This window comes from Culex quinquefasciatus, chromosome 3 (genome assembly GCF_015732765.1).
Source record: "Culex quinquefasciatus strain JHB chromosome 3, VPISU_Cqui_1.0_pri_paternal, whole genome shotgun sequence".
NCBI classification, from domain to species: domain Eukaryota; kingdom Metazoa; phylum Arthropoda; class Insecta; order Diptera; family Culicidae; genus Culex; species Culex quinquefasciatus.
Genome location: NC_051863.1, coordinates 20,674,294 through 20,696,612, shown reverse-complemented (window position 1 = coordinate 20,696,612; position 22,319 = coordinate 20,674,294). Strand labels below are relative to the sequence as shown.

Below are 22,319 nucleotides of genomic sequence, written 5' to 3'. Positions count from 1 at the left end.
AACAAAACTCGCCCGTGGTACACGTATGCACTTCCGAACGGCGGAGGCGCCTACTGAGCTTCTAGATGCCGGCGTGTTTGTGAGTGACGACGACCGCAGACACGACACCTGTGCCACACTGCTCCAGACGTGTGGTGTGTTCCAACTGACCTCGAAAAATGTGCTCACTATCTTTGACGCGGCCACCACCACTACCAGCGCGCGCGCGCCTTTGATTGGACGGAAAGTAAACAAACCACGTTTTGTTTACCATGGTTACACGATTGCTGGGATCTTCTTCTTGGAGCTCGCTCCTGTGCGAAGAAGCGGTGAGTTCCTTGGCGTATGAAATTTTTATACACCAGAAAGAAAAAAAAAAGGTTTCATGCTTTCACCCTCATCAAACGGGGAGCTCCAACCAACCGAAGCGGTGTAAGTCAGAAACAAAAAGAACGAAAGTCAATAAAAGATAACGGAAGAGGAGCACTTGTACGCGAACTGTGCACGATATTGCCTCAGCGGTAACCGAACAACCCAAAGAGGCGTGCTTCTCGCGTTTGCACCTGCATCGGAACGCGCTGCTGCTGATTCACACACCAGAGAGAGGAAATTTAATGTTCGGTCTGCTTTGAGTTAGGAAAAAGTTACACCAGAAAACCTCACCCAAAATTTAATCGGTTCAAAGCTCAGTTACAAATTTCCCAAATACCACCAACACCAGCGCCATCCAAGTAAGCGAGCAAGCGATGATGATTGATGAGATTATGCGGAACGCACCAACTTTGGGTAGGTACTGTGTGTACCCCGACTACTGCCGAGAGCTGGCGTCTCTGTTTTCACTGTCGTACAAAGTAAATATACACGCACAGCACAGCGCCTACTACATGACAATATTGTGAAGGATGATAATTTGGATGGGTACCGGGAAGGGCATTACAGGGTGGGAGCCCTGTGATATGCCACATCTTATTTCTTTCACAAAACAAGAATTCTGGAGTTTTTTTTTAAAGGTCCAATAAACCAAATTTCCAGTTTTTGCATTTTGGGTGTTTTTGCAACTGCCTTGAGTCAGGGGTATTAAAAAACACCCAAAATGCAAAAACAGAAAATTTGGTTTATTGGACCTTTTCAAAAAAAAACTCCAGAACTTACTTACACTTGGCGCTAACATCGAAAGACAGAATGTTTCAATGTAACCCAGTCGTTGTCGAAAACATCAAAATTTACTTTGCTCCTGGTAAGCTCATTCTAGCAGTTTTGATGACAATGCCGTGAAACGACTGTATCTGAGGGTAAAATCGATACAGAGTTCTTCTTTTCGCACAGGCTTTTTGGTTTTTGAAAGCAAATCTTTCGATACATTGACTGGCAGCCAAATTTGCTGTTGGAAGTAAAGTTAACTCTACTCTACAAACAAGCCTTTTACAGTCTTTCCACTTGTTCTCGATACATCGGTAACATAAAAAGTTCAAAATAGACCTATAGACTCGGAATCACTAAATGTTCAGAAGCCGGAGTTAGTGTCTAAATTTGCATCCTGACAACAAGCAATGTATTGTCCAATTTGTTTTGCTGGATTTGTTTTGCTGGACGGTACAAAATTTAACCTCAAACTTTTTCGTGTACGTACACGCAATACATGCGCACGTAGATAACTCTACGCACCAAGTGATTTGTTGACACTTTTTCGACTCTCCTAACAAACGTCAAACAATATAGGGACGTGGCGTTACATCGTGCTGCCACCTGGTTTTTTTAAGCGCAAGAGTGTAAAAGTGCTGAGTCATCGTCTAAAAATAGACGGCGTTCTATCTCGCCCAGCAAAATTAGGTCGATAAAGTAGTCGGTTTCGATGAGAAAAAGTGGAAAGCGTGGTCTAAAAATAGCGACGCCATCTCCCTATTGCGCGTATTCTCGGAAAAGACACGCGGTAAATCAGTCTCGAAACGACACGCCGCACTTTCGGCAAATGTGCGCTGTCAAATCCGAGATATCCACGCGCGAGTTTGTGTTAGTTTGTAACAAAATTTACACGCAGACATAGGGAAATCGAGTAGAAAGATTCGTCTGTCAAAATCAGCTGTGTCCTTTGTTATACCACGAGCACGTGGTATACAGCTGGTTTCACAGGCGAATTTGTCTACTCGATTTGTCTATGTATGCGTAAAAATAGTGTAAACAAAATCAGCTGCTTGGAATTCAGCCAATCACAATCGATCAAAACCAAAACAATACTTTAATACAAATACTAACACAGAATCATGGTGTGCGTGAGAGAAACCGTGGAGATTTCTATAGAGTTATCTACGTGCGCATGTATTGCGTGTTTGTACACGAAGGGTTTTTAGGTTAAAATTTGTACCCGCCAGCAAAAACAAATGGTAAGCTAGTGTGCGTGAGATGGGGCTTAGATAGCTCTATACTGCGCGTTTTGTTTTTGTTGATCTTCTTCTTCGAATCGCATGGCATTGTTGCCGGGTATGTTTTTTTATATTAACAAAATTGCAGAAAATCGCTGTCAACAATGTCAGCGGCACATTCTGAAATTGTACCTCTGAGAGAAACAGACAATACAAATTTCGGATACGTTTGCTTGGGAAATCGAAAATGTGAGGTTATTTTTTTATATGCGGAATGCGTTATTATCAATCGAGATGACCCGTGGTTGGTCACTTCTTTGTTGACACTTTTAGTCTGTACCCCGATGGTTTGACAAAGTAAAACTGAAAGCGACGGACTTTCATTTTATTACACGGAGGTCAAGTGTGCTATCAAAACTAACATATCTAGAATTAAAATAATGAAACAAAAAATCCGACTTAAGGCGGTTTCAAAAACACCCGAAAAGGCAAAAATGAAAATATTCTTTTTTTTTTTTTGGATCTTTAAAAAAAACTCCAAAAATGGTCCCCAATCAGTGTCAAACCATCAGGGGTTCAATATATTTATGACTCATAAAAAATAAAAAAATAAAAAAAAAATATGTGTTTTGTTTTCATTCCAACAAAAATGTATGCTATTAAACAAAATTAAAAAAATGGTTTGAAAACACATTGTTTGACCATTTGGGCCATCCATAATCAACGTGGACACTCACCACCCTTCCTCCATGTAGACAATCGAGGACAACATTTCAAACAATTGAAAATCAAATTAATTTACCATTTTTTCTACTTTAGTAACGATTCATTCAATTTATGTTAAGAATGACTGTTTAAAATTATATCGAAAAACTTTTATAAAAAAATACCTTTTTTTTAATTTACTGTCCACTAGGACAACCATAACCAATATTTTAGATTTTTTCCAACAATCACAAAACCCAAATTTGGACAAATATAATATAGGTGGTTCATAAACTTAATGAGAATGGTTGCCCTTTAACCCTTTCGAGCCTGATGGGTCATATATGACCCAAATATCAAAATTTCCAAAACTAGCCTATAATTTTCGTATGGTCATAAGAATCATTTTCCCATCATTGACTAAAAAAATATTTTTTTGAAAATTCAGGCCTGAAAGGGTTAAGGTATTTGTTAAACACATTTCAGTTTATTGCATTTTTTATGCAGTTTTAATGGAAATGCTGGTAACTGAAATGAAATTTTGTGAAAAATCTGTTTATTTTTCACTTATTTTGGATATTTTCATTGCTGGATTAGATTTTTGAAATTCCAAAATATATTTTATTTAGAAGCGTAGAAAAATTAGCAACATTTATTTTTTGCATTGAAAAAAGAGGCATTTTTCAAAAAAAAAATATATATCATTAAGAGAAAACGACTGCCCGATCAGCAGAGACAAACAATATTTTTCCTTATTTTCATAAATACAGAAAACCCGAATTTTTCTTTGAAAAAAAAAAACAAAATGGGTTTCCAATAACTTGAACATGGCAAACATCATCAAAAAATGTGGAAAGCACTTTCGATTAAAATAATTATTTTCCATTTTTCATATTTTTAAAAATAATTTTCGAAATTTTGATTTTTAATATTTTTAATTTCTGGCAAAAAAATGATGCAAAATGTCTTTTTAAACACAGGAAATGCATGCAACACGAAAACTACAAGAAAAAGTCGATTTGCGAAAACGTAGAAAATTACTCATTGGTCACAACTGCATTTAAGAAAGTTTATATAAACCTAAAAATAAATCAGTAAAAAAGTTTCATGTTCGATCAACATTCATAAGAGATGTTTTTTATGAAATATAAAAGTTTGTTACCACCATTTTTCGGCATGAATAATTTTTCCAAACAAAGAAATTTGTTCCTCTGGAACTGCCCATAAATCTGTTGATAGTTTAAATTTAGTTTGAAAAACACTAAAAACTATGTAAATAAGAAACTAATTTTAATTGCTCTTAGTGTAAAATTCCAGAGTTTTTTTTTCTTTTTTTAAAAGGGTCCTATAAGCTATTGTGTTTCATATGTTTATAGGACCTTTAAAAAAAACTCTAGAATTGTTCAAAGAACTCGAAAATGCAATCCAATTTCCGACTCGAACTCATTTTCATTGAGAAATACATGACACTTTGAATGAATTTAAATAACCCTTCAATGATTGGATGATTATAGTTAACTCATTTTTGTTGGAAACTACTTGTTGAGGTACTTTGAACACTTCTTTACCACACTCTCAATGTCACCCCGTTTTACGGCAGGAGAGACGGAATTTTATGTAAAACAAAATGTGTCACAACAATATAATGCATTTATTATGCATTTTAATGTGCAAAACATAAAGCCAATGCAAATTTCGAGCCAAACATTTCATTCCACTATTCCATTCATTAGTACACTCCCTGCATGTGCTCCAAGAGTCAGATTGGTAGCAAACAATTTCCTATTGAAAACATCTAAAACACAAAAGGGCACATAACAATGTTCACTCCAAACCAAAAAAAAAATGTTCAAATGTGCCCTTTTTTTTGTTAGTTTTTCATAGTTGAGGATCTTTTCGTGTTATAAAGTGAACTTTTCATACATTCTTAACACTATTTCACTTCAAAACAAAGTTTGATTTACTTTTCATAAAGGATTTCTGCGGAAAAATCTACGTTGAAATACAATATATAATACGGTCCCGCGGCTGCTGTTCAGTACACTTTTGAAGAATTTTAGTGTTTCACATACCTTATCTTCACTATTCAATCTAATCTAATCTAACCTAATCTTCACTATTCTATATCTAACCTTATCTTCACTATTCAATCACTAAACTTCACCAATTATAGAAATTCCCACTGAATTCCTTATTATTTCTAACTAAACAAAAGGGCCCATCATCATCAAAAGAAATTCTTTGAACGTTCATCAAGAGAAAAAAATCCGAAGGGAACATGGCCCTCCACTCTCACGCACAAATAATCGGTGAAAGGAATCTAAAAAAATCTTCACCGGAACATCTTTTTCATTACTACACTTACAAGTGTAACGTCACACGTCGAAAAATGATCAAAGCGAAATATATAGTTTTGAGTGGTGCTGACAAGGAAATTCACAAAAAATCATCAACAGAATGATTTTCTTAGCGAAATTCGGGAGCGATTTTCTTTTGCTTGATTTGCCTCCTCTCTCTTTCGCGAGTGAAGAAAGCTCGCAAGCGAAATTGATTTTTTTTTTGCGATTATTCCATCCCTGGGGTCCATAAACACAATTCAAAACAACAATCCGGTGACAGATTTTGATGATTTGCTTACGAATAAGTGTTGTATTCGTATATTACGTCACTCACAAAAAATAATGTCTTGAGACGATTACATTTCACCAAGACAAAAAAAAAACCTTCAATCACAACTCTTGCATCGCATCACGCGAAACACACTTTCGGCAAATCTAGCAAACAGAAAAAAAGTAATCTTTCCCCGTGTCAGAAATCCGTTGCGATTTCACTTTTCGGTTTTATGGTATCACGCGTTCGCATTCTTGTCGCACACAATTTTAGAAAATCCGACCGCGCCAGGTTATTAGAGAGGGTGAAGGTGTGATTACGCCAGGGGGAGGGACAGACGGCTCTGAAATCGCGAAGGCGTCGCGTATAGACGCGAATTTTAACCTTGAGATAAAAATCCAACGTTTCCCCGATTAAACAAATTTAGCAGCACCTCGCCTTTCGGTGGTGCGTTGGATTGTTTTATTTTTCGGTATGACGTACACAATACTGAAACTGGTGGGTTAGATGGTATTTGTACTAGGTGTTTCCTTTTTTCTTTTTTTTTTTTTTGTTACCAGATATGACCGGATTAGTTTGTTTGGCAATGAGTTCAGTCACGAGGAAACTTGATACAGGTGCAGGAAGTTTCTTACCTTGTTGTTGAACAATGCTCGAATTGTGGAAATCAATTTTTCCTGCGTTGTCTGAAAATGAAAGAAAATAAATGTTTAATCTCTTGAAATGAATTTAACAATATTCAATCACTAACGATTCAACAAGTCTAAATATTGTGAAACATTTCCGTTTCCCCCCTGTATCACATGGAAATCTCACATCTCGAACGATTGTTCGTGTTTGATGAGTTAATTCCTGGGCAGCGTGATAAATATATTAAGCAAATAAACGCACAATCACGCCCAAACGAAACGATAATACACAAACATCAAAACCGGCCACCAGTTTGTGTACGGTGAACTGATGCCACTACCAATACAAACCAGGCCTCGCATGGGTCGAGCTGAACGATGATGATAACTCGTATCAACGACCTTCCAACGTTCGTCGTCGTCGTTGTTGTTCAACTTTGCTCGGCCAGAGGCCATTCAGGGGGGAAAAAATGAACAACCTCATACAAACAGCTTGTAGTTTGGTTTATGAATACATTTCTGGTTGGAATTGAACAAGAAATCAGCAGTTCTAAGCTAGTTTTGAGATCAAATCTGACCTTAAGGGCTAAGGGAAAGCTTGTTATTTTTTTTTTCAATAAACTGAGATTTCTCGAAAACAGTCAATTTTTTCTGCAAACCGAACTGACAAAATGTTTCCAATATAACAATGTATCCACTGTTCAAATATGAGCTTGATTGGTTTAGTCTAGCTTTAGAGTTTGTCTTTTTAGTAGGAAGTAAAACACTAAAAGTTGAAAAGTTACAGTGTTGCCAATTTGGCGTGTAATAAACACCATACGTCTCCATTAGCGCACAATATTGTGACAGCTCGTGACGATGAGAGAAAAACAAACAAAAAAAAACGATCTCTTAACGATTTGTTAACAAAGAGGACCAATTAACGCGGCTTAACCAACTGGGACATAAAAATGACTACCTCTTTTTTCTCCCCCAGTTGCTGTCCACGTGTCCCATTACAAAATATCCGTCAACATCTCTAGAAAAAAAAAGTGTTGAAGAAATGCTGCAACTTGGCGACGCACTTAAAAACGGGTTAATTTTATGATGATTACATTTTACGCTTCAAATATATGCACCAGCGGCCACTCCACACAAACACACGAATAGTGGCGTTGGGTTTGTGTTGGTGGTGTGAGTGCGAAATTGGGTACCCTTAAAAGTGCCAAACCGGCCGCGGTCACCGAACAAGCGTAACAACAGCACAAAAAAAAATACGCCGGGAAGGTACGCAAATAAGCTGACTGGTTTTATATCATTATTAAATATTTAAAGCGAACAGAGCGACAGGAAAATATTGATTCGTGGAACGCACAGGCGACCTGTAAGGAAAGAACTGTCAAAATCAGCAAGGTTAGTAATTCAAGGTAGGAATATAACTTCGTAATCATTTTCTTATGTCAGCAATTATGACAACAAAAATTTTTCAAATAAAAAATCTTTTTGATTTAAAAAAAAAACATCAATTGGTGTTAACCTTTTAAAACATGATCTTGAAACCTGTTTTGACAGTTTGTCAAAATCTTTTAGCACCAAAACTTCTTTTGTTACTCTTTCGTCACAGTTTACATCCAAACATTTTCCTCCTCCAACCGCGGAAACTGTGATGGTGGGGGAGGAGAGAAAACTGCCTCCTGCTTGGCGTGGGTGGATAATTCCGCCCGGGTTGGAAAGGCGTTTTCTGCGATCGCCACAACAAAATCATCATCATCATCGTTAACGCCATCTTCCCGGCACAGAGGAAGAAGTGTGTTTTTTTTATTGTGAGGAAATATTCCCATAAAATTGAAATGGTTTTTGCTCAGAAACTTATTATTGTCTTTTAATAATTTTGGCAACTCTTTTACTCAGCGCTCACACACACTACCAAACGTATGTTTTGAAAGTGAGCGTGAGTACCGTGTTAAAACTGACAGTTTGACTTTGTCAAACTAACGAGGTAAAAACAAAATCAAACTAAGTTGTGACCAACCACCGGGGTTTTGGTGTACTTTACAGTTACAACAGAAGTTCTTTAACCTGACCAACTGACAGCTGTCAAAAGCGCGGAGTCCTACTCAAATATTCACACACTGAACAGTGTGAAATGTTTGTTTACAATTTCGCAATGGTTACTTTCCTTTTTTTTGCTAAATTTTTAAACAGTTTTGCTTGTGTTTTTTTATGAAAACATTCGCCGCGAGTCGTTTGCGTCGACGAAGAAAGTGGCCACCTCCACCGCCGCCGTAACTGTCACCTTCTTCTCCTCCTGCCAACGGATGAGAGACGCGCCGCGCTCGGCAAGACGACGGAATAATTAAGTTTCCCTCCGTTTGGCAGACTAGAATGATGTCTTATTTTAGACACATTCCGGGTCAACGGCGTGTCCAATGACATTTCTCTCCCATGGTGTGCGCGCGCCGCGGCTACTTTGTTTTGTCATTTGATCTGGTTTGAGGTGGGGGTACTTCGGGTGAGATTTTCTTTTTTAAGGGGAACCCTACATGCAATATAAAGTTGAGTTATGTTAAAAATCAAGAAAAAAAAAGTAAACGCAATTTCAACAACTTTTGAAGAAAAACAAATAAGACATATTCATGGTTGAAAGCCGTAACCATTCGGTTTGTTTAGCATTGGAGACAATTGTCACCTCTTATCTAATAGGTTCATCACGAAACTAGTCCATGTCACAATGGGCAAATAACTACGGTGCATCCACGTTTGAGCTTGGGCTGCCGTACATTCCGTCCCACTTGAGCAAGTGTGATCATCTTTCAAGACATCTTCGTTGACAAGATTGATTGAGAACAAATTAACAGTATTGAAACAAACAGAAAACTAATCAAGTTAATTTTTTTACCAGATTTGATCCGCCATCTGATGCTTGAGATCCATTTCAAATGTTAGTCTTGAATTTGAACATCGGAAATCGGATCAATAACTATCGGAATTGCAAAGTAGAGTACAATTTGAGTGATAATCAAAACCCAATTTTAGCAGTTTTTTGTGTCTAAATAAAATAACATGAAAGTTTAAATTGCAAGCCATGGACATAAGCAAAATTTCACTTGAAATTTTGCAGAACTCGTCACAAAAAAATATTCTAAGGTTGAACTACAATGGACACTATTAAAAAACACAAAAAATCAAGTTTTAAGTGGATTTACTTATACAACAGAGTATTTTATCGAATTTTCTAGAAAGCAATTTTTGGTTTCATGATTTTTTTTCAATCCTTTTCAAAGTTATCCAAAAAATAAGATTTTTTTCTTCAAAAAATTAGCAACGCTGCCCTTGTTGTGAGTCTGTGAGTTTCTTTTTGAGTGTAACTTTTCAATGAATTGTCTTACAACTTTGCTGAAGACACCACGGAAATTCTCAAGGTACAGATTCTAGAATATATTTTATATTATGTATGGACCAGAGCCGAAAATGTCAGGGGTCCTGACGCGAAAATCGGCGACGCATACACGATTTTTTCAGATCCATGCACTGAACCGCAAAACCGTGACATAAACAAACCCGACTCAGTCGTGAGTGCCCTAGCTCACTGAGCAGCTGCAATGCGAGGCAGTAGTCGACCAACGCTCATTCGACGTTGCACGCACACACATAAAGAAACAAGTTTTTACACAAAAAATTGGTATTTGTGCGTGGAAATGTAATTTTGAATATAAGTTATGGTTGTTTTAAGTGTTTTGCACAGTCTAGAACCATTCAATTGTTTAAAAATAGTCAAAATAGTGTTTAGAGAAGAATTTACGAGTCAGTCATACGACACGAATTGAGTGAGTGTAGCTCATTTTTTCACGTCTCTCATTCTTCAGCGGCCGACCGGCACGAGTCAGGCGGCAGTGGTTGAACGGACACAGTAGGCTTACAGTCAGATGCTAGCAGTGAACTGACATTTTGGTTTGCTTTATGTGTACGCTGGGTTGGAAACATTTTGCAGGCCTGGTATGGACCAACCAATAATGCAAAAAGTGTTCTATAATCATAAGGAAGGTCCCTACAAAGTTTAAAGCTAATAATAAAAACTCAAAAAAAAATCGACTGTCGAAAATTATGAAGAATTTGTCTTTTTTTTAAATTGCACAGGATAAATTTAAATTTTTATGTCAAATAATATTTTGTGTTATAAATAAATGGATGTGCGACAAAAGGTCGAATTCCAAAAGGTCGAATGGACAAAAGGTCGAAAATGGACAAAACGTCGAAAGGACAAAAGGTCGAATGTGAAAAAATTAAACAAATAGTTATAATTATAAACTAGTTAAAAACTCTTGAAAAAAGTACTTTCTCACAAACAAATGTGATTTTTTCTGTGAGTTTATCCTCCTTGGTTTATCCATCCTTGATCTTTTTTTTAATAAACAGAATAACTTCCACACCAATTTTGTGAAGATTTCCATTCATTTAAACATGAGCAGTTCTTCCAAAAAAAGTTCGACTTCTCAAATATTTGTTAAGTTTTTGATTTATTTTTAAAAACAATCTATTCTTGATTGTCAAAATATTTTTGTGTTTTTTTCCATTCTTTTAAACATAAGTAGTTGTTTGAAAAAAAAGTTCGACATCTCAAATATTTTTTTTTTAAGTTTTTAATTTATTTTTAAAAACAACCTATTTTTGATTATCAAAATATTTTTGTGAGATTTTCTATTCTATCCAACATGATCAGTTCTTTAAAAAAAGTTCGATTTCTATAGTATTTTTTAAGTTTTTATTTTCTTTTTAAAACAACCTTTTCTTGATTGTCAAAATATTTTTGTAAGTTTTTTTTTCAATTCTTTGAAATATGAGCAGTAATTCCAAAAAAAAGTTCGACTTCTAAAATATGGTTTATGCTTTAAAAAAAAAACGTTTTCTTGACTGTCGTAAAGATTTTGTGAATTTTTCAATTCTTTCAAATTTTAGCGGCTCGTTTTAAAAATACTACTTCTCTAATGTTTTTGCAAGTTTTATTTTATTTATTAAAATCGTTGAAATATTTTAGAGACTTTTACATTCTTTAAAATTTAAAGAGTTTCGAAAAATGAAAAAGTCTTGCTTCTTAACTATTGTTGCAAGTTTTCTGTACCTTTTAAATCTATCTTTCAAGGTCACAATAAATCCTAAAGAAACTGGCTTCAAAAACATAGCTGTATATATAAAAAAAATCGATCGAATTTATTTAAATTTTTGAAGGTAAAACCCCTCTAATCCTCCCCCCCCCCCCCTCCCTTCAAAAAGTCTCCAACAATCCGGGGGCAAGTATTTATTCAGAAAACCTCTATTTTTTAAGAACTTTCGACTTTTAGTCCATTCGACCTTTTTTCATTCGATCTTTTGTCCATTCGATCTTTTGTCCATTCGATCTTTTGTCCATTCGACCTTATGTCTTTCGACCTTTTGTCGTACATTCAAAAAAAATAGTACACTATTCTAATTCAAAATAAAATCTTTCATGTCAGAAAAAAATGAGCTATTTTCGTGCCACTTTTTCAGTCTGAATTGAGGTATTACAGGGATTGGTTTTCTAAAATGTCTGTAAAAAAGTCTTTGTATGTCTGTGCATTTGTCTAAAATTCAGATTTATCAATTTACAGTCATTGAAATCCATCAGAAATTGCGTTTTTAAGCATTTGGGGACTAACAAAAGAGTTCCAACAAAAAAATTACAAAATATTAATTAAATTAAGTTTTTTGAAAGTCTGTGCATATAAAAAAAAGGCCTGGCACAAGCTCAAAAGTCTGTGAAACACAGAAAAATCTGTACAACTGGCATCCTTGAGGTATTATCACATCATATAAGACAGGGGTGACCAAAGTATGGCCCGCGGGCCAAACGTGGCCCGCGAGGTGATTTTTTGTGGCCCGCGAACCCATTTTGAATAATCATGTAAAATGGCCCGTTGAGCACTTGTTAAATGATTTTATACTTTTCAAATTAAGATTTAATTTAAACTTTTTTAATGCTAATCTTTGTCATTTTTTGTTGATAAAAAAACCTTTAAACTTTTTATTCAATGTTTTGGTCCTAACACAGTTTCACAAGTTTCAATGTGAGTGAAACTAATAAATATTCATCAAACATTTTTGGAAATCAGGCTTTCAGGATTAAGGCTGACTAAATGTTGAAATCGGAAGAATAAGGCTGCTGCAAATATTTTATAACGCTTTTTCGACAATCCTCCCCCCTCCCCTCATTATTAAAAATTTGCTAGAAAAAACAAGGGAAAATATATTTATTCAAAAAACTTCAAAATATCCATAAAAATATGAGTGCAATCAGCTGAAATCAATTGAAAATGCATTCCTCTGCGTTTAGAATCATTTTGAGCATGTTCTGGTTTATAAAAAAATAAATGCCAATGAATTTTCGATGAATTAATGTTTTTTGCTAAAATGTTTTTTGCCGAATCTTACATTTTTTGAAAAAAAAAGAAAAAAAATACTGTAATTCAACTTTACGGGTAATTAAAACATTTTTTAACATTTTTTTCGTTGAAATGCGAGCAAGACTTTCAGCTCTCAACAATTTTTTATTAGTCACACATAGGCCGTCGTCCAGTTGCTTTCCAATCATTAAGGTAAGAACAAGATTGTCCGTCAGGCCTGAACGCAAACGCAAAATTTTGCAGTAACGGTTAAAAACACGATTAAAAACCATTTCTGATAATTTTTTTCATTTTAATGCAAAAAAATAAATTGACAAGACAACCCTCGGAACGAGCTATCAAGAAAGACTTTTTCTGTCAAGAAGGACCACGAAGTATTTTTTTTTAAATTGATTTAAAAATTCATATCATTTTAAATTTAATTAAAACAAAAAGTTCGCGGAACTCCTCGACAGAAAGCATCCTGCTGACAGTTCGTTCTAAGGGGACCATAGTTTATCTATCGTGAAATGTTGTCTTGATAAAAAGTGATTAGAAATGGTTTTTAATCGTGTTTTACCGCTGTACCAAAAAAAAATGCATCGTGCTTTAACACCCATTTGTATGCAAATAAAAGCGTCCAAAACCACGCTTAAATCTGATCCACCAGACCAGCTGCACCAACCATGCTGTCATTACGCGTATGTCAAAATGTTTACGGTCCATTTTCGAAAATATAACAACACACACGCACCGTTAACTTTTCCGAGTTGTTGACGGTGACCGCAATGACACACGATGTCACACACCACTAAAGGGGGCAACTAATTTCCAAAACAAACACCACTGGGAGGCGAGACAGTTTCGGAGAGGGGAGTTGGCAGCACTGCTAAACGCACTCGTAACTCCCACTCGTTTGACAAAATCTTCTTTTTTGGGACACCGGGAAGTGGCGGCAGTTACAGATTTCTGGGTTTGTTTGCCGTGTTGAAACCCGCGGGTGTGAAAGAACATCAACAATAGCTTGGGCGGATCCTACGCCGGGACGGCGCTGAACACGCCGACGATGATGAATGATGATGATGAAGCTTGAAGGTGTCCACCAGGAACCGAGCTGGCCATGCGTCTCCATTCTGAAATGTGTGCAAAGTAGGCGAAGGCTGGCGAACATCAGGAACTGCAAAGCAGTCCGGGAAGACAGAGACTGTGAGTCGGCTGCTAGGATTTACGGTTTCGAAAATAAAATCTCATAAAACAAACACGCTAAAGTTAAACAAAACAGTTTAGCGGCCACCGGCTGCGTGTGCGGATCGAGCGTTTTTACTGAATTGGCGTCGAGGCCACCGCCATTATTGACTCGGCGAGCTATAATATTACCGGGGCAAAAATGCCGCCGCCGCCGCCGCCAACTGCGACGGCGAGTCTGGGCAGGAAAATTTCCCGCGGGACGAGAGTGGCCGAATTGGGGAAATTTCGTTGCAAAATTGCACCATCCCGCCACAGACAATCAGACTCAGATCTTTTGATAATTCCATCAACCAAAAGTTTAACGGTCATTTTTAATAATTGGAAAATCACCATGTTCAACGTCACTAAGCTTCGTGAAAACTGAACTTTTTCAGGAATAAATTTTGAGGTTAAGAACCCTAATTTGGGTAAGTTTAACCCAAATCTGACGTTTGACCTTAAGTTTATTCCTGTGCGTTCACAATTGACAGTGATAACTGATTTTCGTCTACTTGTCTGTAATTTTACTGAATGGTTGAACGGGAAAAGCCAACGAAAAAATTGCTAGTCTTCGCCATCTTGCCGGGGCCGTCAAGCGGGCAATTTGCCATAAAAATCCCCGCCGGCCCAAAAAGAAGAAGAAGAATTCAGACGCCGACGACCTCGGCCAGCTTCTCGTGTAACGACCTCCTCGGTACTACTCAACGCTCTCTCTCTCTCTCTCTCCTCGGAGACGCGGACGCGCAGCATTTCGTCTTCTTAATTTGACACATTCCGGTCCTTTTACTCATCGACCTGACCGGCTTTTCACGGCGAGTTTTTTTTTTCTTTTTTTCAAAATTTTCAAACAAATTGGCAGCACTGTATCGGGTTAACTGCACAGCAGCAAGCGCGCGGAGGAAGCCCCAAAAATACGAACCCCATTAGGATGGGGCCGGGTTTTTAAGTATCCAATTTATTATTTTCGTTCAACTCGATTAATTCCCAAGAAACCGTACTGAAATTGTCCATCGGCTTATAGGATTGTCAGAGTTTAGGAACGGATGGTGAATGAAAAAAATAACACAAACGCACGGAAAAGAGTTTCATTTGAAAAAAGAAATATTACTAGTTGTTTTTCAAGAAGATTTGCTGTTCTTTTGTGATTTTTGTGGATTTTTGATTTTTTGTAATTTTTGTGACTTGTATTTTTTGAGATTTTTGTGATTTTTGTAATTCTTGTGATTTTTGTATTTTTTTTTTTGATTTTTGTATTTTTTTTGTGACTTTTGTGATTTTTGTATTCTTTGTTATTTTTGTGTTTTTTTTTATTTTTGTGATTTTTTTTTATTTTTTGTGGTTTTTGTACACCCTTACCAAAAATCATGATTTTTTGAGTTCCAAATCCCACTTTTCATACGAATTTTTCAGTTCAACCCATATAACCATTTTTATGGTTATAGTACCTGAACTCAAAAAATCGTATGAAAAGTGGGATTTGGAACTCAAAAAATCATGATTTTTGGTAAGGGTGTAATTTTTGTGATTTTTGTGATTTTTTTTTATTTTTGGGATTTTTTTTTATTTTTTGTGATTTTTGTATTTTATTTATTTTTTTTATTTTTGTGTCACAAAGACTTAAGTAATTTTTGTGATTTTTTTTATATTTTTGTACTTTTTTGGTTTTTTGTGACATTTGAGCAATTCTCTACAAAACCGGCCGATTTTGACCATTTTTATTTTTTGTATTTTTTGATTTGGCTCAAACTTTGTGGGGGCCTTTCCTATGACCAAAGAAGCCATTCTGCATCATTAGTTTGTCCATATAAATTTCCATACAAATTTGGCAGCTGTTCATACAAAAATGGTACGTATATATTCGAAAATCTGTAACTTTTGAAGGAATTTTTTGAACAATTTGGTGTCTTCGGCAAAGTTGTAGGTATTGTTGAGGACTATTTAGAAAAAAATAGGTACACGGAAAAAAAATTCCCTATTTTTTTATTAACTTTTTTTTCACAAAAACTCAAATTCCCAAAATACGTATTTTTTGATTTTCGAGATTTTTTGATATGTTTTAGGGGACAAAAATCCGCAACTTTTGAGCTATAGAGAAACATGGTCAAAAAATCTGCCGCCGAGTTATGATTTTTTGAAAAACTGGTGATTTTTGGAAAAAATCGAAATTTCATACATAATTTTTTTTTACCTCATTTTTTAATGCAAAATTGAATTTGCAATCGAAAATTACTTTACAGATTTTTCGATAAAGGGCCCCGTTTTCAAGATATAGCCACCAAAAGTTTGATTTCAGCGAAATATTTGCAGTTTTTCGATTTTTAAAAATAGTGACCATGAGTGACCATTTCTAAAAATATTTTTTTTGAAAAGTTCAGAAAATTTGCTATGAAATTGTCTAAGAGACATTGAAGATTGGACCTCTGGTTGCTGAGATACAGCGGCTTAAAGAAAAAGAAACACGAAAATTGAAGTTTTCTAAGTCTCACCCAAACAGCCCACCATTTTCTAATGACGATATCTCAGCAATTAATGGTGTGATTTTCAATGTTAATACATGAAACATTCGTGAAATTTTCCGATCTTTTCGAAAAAAATATTTTGAAAAAAATTAAATCAAGACTAACATATTAAAAGGGCATAATATTCAATGTTTGGCCCTTTTAAAATGTTAGTCTTGATTTAATTTTTTTCAAAATATTTTTTTCGAAAAGATCGAAAAATTTCACGAATGTTTCATGTATTAACATTGAAAATCGGACCATTAATTGCTGAGATCGTCGTTAAAAATGGTGTTGGGTGAGACTTAGAAAACTTCAATTTTCGTGTTTCTTTTTAAGCCGCTGTATCTCAGCAACCAGAGGTCAATCTTCAATGTCTCTTAGACAATTTCATAGCAAATTTTCTGAACTTTCAAAAAAATATTTTAGAAATGGTCACTCATGGTCACTATTTTAAAATCGAAAACTGCAAATATTCGCTGAAATCAAACTTTGGTGGCTATATCTTGAAAGGCCCTATCGAAAATCTGTAATTTTCGATTGCATTCAATTTTGCATAAAATGAGGTCAAAAATTTTATGTATGAAATTTCGATTTTTTCAAAAATCACCAGTTTTCAAAATCATAACTCGGCGGCAATTTTGACCATGTTTCTCTATAGCTCAAAAGTTGCGGATTTTGTCTAAAACATATCAAATCTCGAAAATCAAAAATACGTATTTGGGAATTTGAGTTTTGTGAAAAAAATTAAAAAATCGGGAAATTTTTTCCGTGTACCTATTTTTTCTAAATAGTCCTCAACAATACCTACAACTTTGCCGAAGACACCAAATTGATCAAAATTCCTTCAAAATTACAGATTTTCGAATATATACGTACCATTTTGTATGAACAGCTGCCAAATTTGTATGGAAATTTATATGGACAAACTAATGATGCAAAATGGCTTCTTTGGTCATAGGGAAGGCCCCCACAAAGTTTGAGCCAAATCAAAAAATACAAATAAAATCCATTTCCGGTTTTGGTAGAGAATTGCTCATTTGTATTTTTTTTTGTGATTTTGTATTTTTTTTTTTTTGTAATTTTTTTGGGATTTTTGTGATTTTTTAATCCAATTTTTATATTTGTGATTTTTTTGTGGTTTTTGTAATTTTTGTAATTATTGTAATTTTTGTAATTTTTGTAATTTTTGTAATTTTTGTAATTTTTGTAATTTTTGTAATTTTTGTAATTTTTGTAATTTTTGTAATTTTTGTAATTTTTGTAATTTTTGTAATTTTGTAATTTTGTAATTTTTGTAATTTTGTAATTTTGTAATTTTGTAATTTTGTAATTTTGTAATTTTGTAATTTTTGTAATTTTGTAATTTTTGTAATTTTTGTAATTTTGTAATTTTGTAATTTTGTAATTTTTGTAATTTTTGTAATTTTGTAATTTTGTAATTTTGTAATTTTGTAATTTTGTAATTTTGTAATTTTTGTAATTTTGTAATTTTGTAATTTTGTAATTTTGTAATTTTTGTAATTTTGTAATTTTGTAATTTTTGTAATTTTGTAATTTTTGTAATTTTTGTAAATTTTGTAATTTTTGTAATTTTTGTAATTTTTGTAATTTTTGTAATTTTTGTAATTTTTGTAATTTTTGTAATTTTTGTAATTTTTGTAATTTTTGTAATTTTTGTAATTTTTGTGATTTTAGTGATTTTTGTAATTTTTGCGATTTGTATTTCTGTATTTCTGTATTTCTGTATTTCTGTATTTCTGTATTTCTGTATTTCTGTATTTCTGTATTTCTGTATTACTGTATTTCTGTATTTCTGTATTTCTGTAGTTTTGTTTTTTTTTTTTTTTTGTTTTTTTTAAGGATGAAACTCTTTTCCGTGCGAACGAGAAGTTCGGCAGATTCGTCGAAGGAGTCCACGGAGTGCGGCATCGCCTCGGTAGAAGGAAGCTACAAACGTCAAAGTAGAGCACATCGCAGCAACCTACAGTACAACTGCACACGTACACGCACCTACACACGTAGTCATGGTAATTTCGACCTCAAATGCCCAGTATTTTTAGATACTTGCCGTCGAAGCGCATCACATGGCATTTTTTTAGTTTACTCTTCTTCTGCACTCTGTATAGTTGCTACCGCGGTGTTCAGCGAGTCCTACACACACGGTGTAAGTCAACCAAGTCGACTTTAGAGGTGTCTCTGTCCGTACACAGACAGTGACTATGTTTGAAGAAGACGCGCGATAAAGATGCAGCGAGCGCTCACGTGTGTTTGTGTACATCTGACTTGGCCTGCTTTGATTTGTAAATGTGCGGTATGTGTGTGTGTGATCGAAACTGTGCTAAAAAGAGCAATAAACATCACGGGGACAAAGCCCGCACGAGGTCGAACAGCTACCGAACTGGAAGCACAACCCGTGCGAGCAATCGCGAGTGAAAGTGTTAGTCAACTGTCAATCCCCCTTCTGTCAGTCTGTCAATCCCGAGCACGGTCCTAACGCGAAGCGTTATTAGATTACACTCTCTGACGGCACTTCGTTCGAGTTTGTTTGCGGTCCTTGTCGTGGCCTACTACTATGGTATTTACACGCTAATTCATCCGCGATTACCATTAGTACTCGCTAATCGAACCTTCAGGTCGTCAATGTTGACGGCTCCAATTCGACCCCGAAACCGTTTGTCCGATCGAGGGGACAATCTCTTCGCCGATCGCCGGCGAAGCCCTCTTCCGGACGTCGCTAATTTTAATCCGCGCCGCGCGTAACCTTTTTATCGCGTGTAATTCGCGTCATGCGCCAATTTCGGCTCGGTTGCCATGACAACTACACGATTGACTTAAACTCGCCACCCGTCTTCTCCACCTCTCCTGTCATCGCGCCGCATCGCGCGTCTATCGCGCACCATAATCTCTCGCGAGGAAGCACAACAATTTTTGTTTGCGCTTCCACCTAGCGCGATGAAAAATCGGCAGCAAATCTCTTCGCTAACAAACTCTTGACAGATGGAGCGAAACTTGAAACGCTAATCGGGAGGGGCGGTCAAGTCGATTAGCAGATGTTTTGGTTTGTCAAAAATGTAGATTTTTTTGTTGGTTTTGGAAAAACAAAAACTGCGTTTTTGGCTGACTTGATACAATTAGAAGATACAAGAAATTCTTTAAGGACGTATTACACTACATCAAACGGACACACGCCTGTTTGTCTTTGTCGAATTGACCTCCTGTCATTCTTTTCCCCCATTAAGATGTTTCCAATACATAGTTCTGAGTAGTTTTGGTCATTCAAACAAACATCAAAGTTGTACTCCTCAGACCACTTAGTGTTGTTACCATGTCCACTATTTCGGGCGAACCTACCGGCCAGAGCGCAGCGTTTGGCTACGTGTTGCAGGCGCGATCTGTGGTTGTTATTTTTAAATATCTAGATCACATGTAGATCACACCGCGGACTACTTGGACCGGCGGTGCATACCGCGCGATCTGTGACAGGGGGTTTCACCTCACGGCAACCAACAATAGTTGGCGGCGGCGACGAGTTCTTCCGTCTGCGTTTTGTGTCGCGGACTAGCTGTTCACGGACTACTTGGATGGGACATGGGACCAGTCGCTGTGCAGTAGGAAGAAAAGTGAAAACCCGGCAGTCTCGAATCGGTTCAAAAGGCCAAAAGGGCCAGCAAAGCAGCAAGGAATGTGTGCTAAACCGAAAGTGAACCGAACGACGTCTTCTCAACTTCAACCGCGCTTGAAGGGAGAAGACCGCGGTCACATGATTCCGGGTGCAATTCGTCGTACCAACTGCCTTTTTTTTTCAAAAATAAATGCACAGATAGTCATAAGAGCGTGGGCTGCGCAATGTTGAGGGACGCCAAAGGGCATGAGTAACGCTGGACAAAGATGGAACATTCCAAAGAACTTTTTTTACACACAAACACTTTGAAAAATATTTGCAACGGCCTAACTAGATTTCCCAATATCCGTTTTTTTTTATTTCGAGATTCTTTGACGTGTTTTAGGGGACTTTAGGGGACCCACAATTTTTGAGGCATATGGTGAAAAATTCTGCTGCTGAATTATAAATTCTTGAAAATACATATTTTTTTATCATGAGTGACCATTTCTCATTTTTTTTCTTCGGAAAGTTTGCTATAAAAATGCTGAGTTGTTTGGGTGAGGCTTGAAAAAAAATTCTCTGTTTCTTTTACTTTAAGTCGCTGTATCTCAGCAATCAGAGGTCAATTTTCAATGTCTGTTAAAAAATGTTACAGCTAATTTTCTGAACCATTCAAAAAAAGATTTTCAGAGATGTTCAGTTTTGAAAAAAAAACTGCAAATATTTCGTTGAAATCAAACTTTCGGTGGCTAGTTTTCGAGGCACTTTATCAGCACTTTTCAATTACAAATTAAAATTCACGTTTAAAAAAATCAGGTCAAAAAATTTTGAGTATGAAATTATTATTTTTTCCAAAAATAACTATTTTTTGCAAAAATCATAACTCGGCGGCAGAATTTTTTACAATACATCTCAATGGCTTAAAAGGTGCAGGTTTAGGATTTTAGGGAATAGTCTTTTACAATACCTAATACTTTGCCGAAGACACTAAATAGGTCTGAAAATTCCTTCAAAAATTACAGATGATCGAATATCTACGTACCATTTTTGTATGGACAGCTGCCAAAATTGTATGGAAACTTGTATGGGCGAACCAATGAAACTAAATAGCTTCTTTGGTCACAGAGAAGGTCGCGACAAAGTTTGAGCCAAGTTAAATAATAAAAAAATGGTCGAAATCGGCCGATTTCGTAGAAAATTTTGCCATTTGCAAAAAAAATCATGTTTCCTACACCAGAAAAAAATGTAAATTTAAAGTACTTTTCGATAGCAATTTAAATTCTAGAGTTTTTTAAATGTGTTTTACATGTTCAAAGGATTTTATTTTTTGTCCATGTTTTCGATATTTTCAAAAACATAATATTTCCTACAACAGATTTCGCATCATCACGAACTATGGCTAAAAACATGTCTTTTTGTGTCCCCTTAAACATATAAAAAAATCAAAAATTAAAATAGTAGTTTATGCAGCAAGTTGCAAAAAGAGGATTTTTTCAGCACGAGTCGTACATTTATCCAAGGAGGTTCACCGAGTTGGATAAATACGACGAGTGCTGAAAAAATCAAGTTTTGCAACGAGTTCCATACAACATTTTTTGCAATTTCGAAAAACACACACTGAGTGAAATTTTAAGTCGAATTTTCATGTATTTTGTCGATAAATCGTTAAAATCAAAAAAATGTTGAAAAGTGTTACTTTTCGAAACAAGTGCTGAAAAGTTCAACTTTTCAGCACCCATTTGAGTGCTGAAAAGTAAAACTTTTCAGCATTTATTTTGAGAAGTGTTGCTATTCGATTCTGTTATTTTTGGTACAGAAAAGTAGGCTATTTCGTCGTTCAAGAATGACAGGAAAAGTAAGTAGTTTCACGACGGAATTGCAAAAATACGTATTTTGGAATTATACTTCTAGTAAAAAAAGTAAAAAAAGCGTTTTTTTCGTGTATCTTTTTTTACATTTACATACCCATTAGTGATTTTTCACGCTCAAAAATTGCAAATTTCACGGGGACCTTAATTTCAAAACACCAAATTTCACGGAAATTTTGCGGAACGTGAAAAATATTAAAATAACTATCAAAATCTTATGTTAAACTTACAGAAACTACTTTTTATGCATTGTTATATATTGTTTTCAATAAACTTAAAAAATCTTAACTTTCAACGTTTAACATTCAACGTGACACTTAAAAAACTTTTCGTAATTTAGAAATGATCCACTGGGTTTATGGATGGGCTCTATCTCTATTTTGAAACTAAAATGTAGGGCATGCGTATTGTCATTTAATGAGCTGCCTTTTTAATGTTCGACTAATATAGCTAAACAGT

General features: G+C 35.6%; 1 protein-coding gene across 2 annotated transcripts in view; it reads right to left on the bottom strand.

Annotated features, from left to right (window-relative positions):
• The window catches only part of LOC6033056 (homeobox protein 5), an 89,921-nt gene that overhangs the window by 28,356 nt on the left and 39,246 nt on the right, over positions 1 to 22,319 (bottom strand). For both annotated transcript variants that reach the window (XM_038265044.1, XM_038265045.1), the window contains one exon: positions 6,290 to 6,340. The gene's annotated coding sequence lies outside the window, so the exon portion shown is untranslated. The remainder of the gene's footprint in view (positions 1 to 6,289; positions 6,341 to 22,319) is intronic.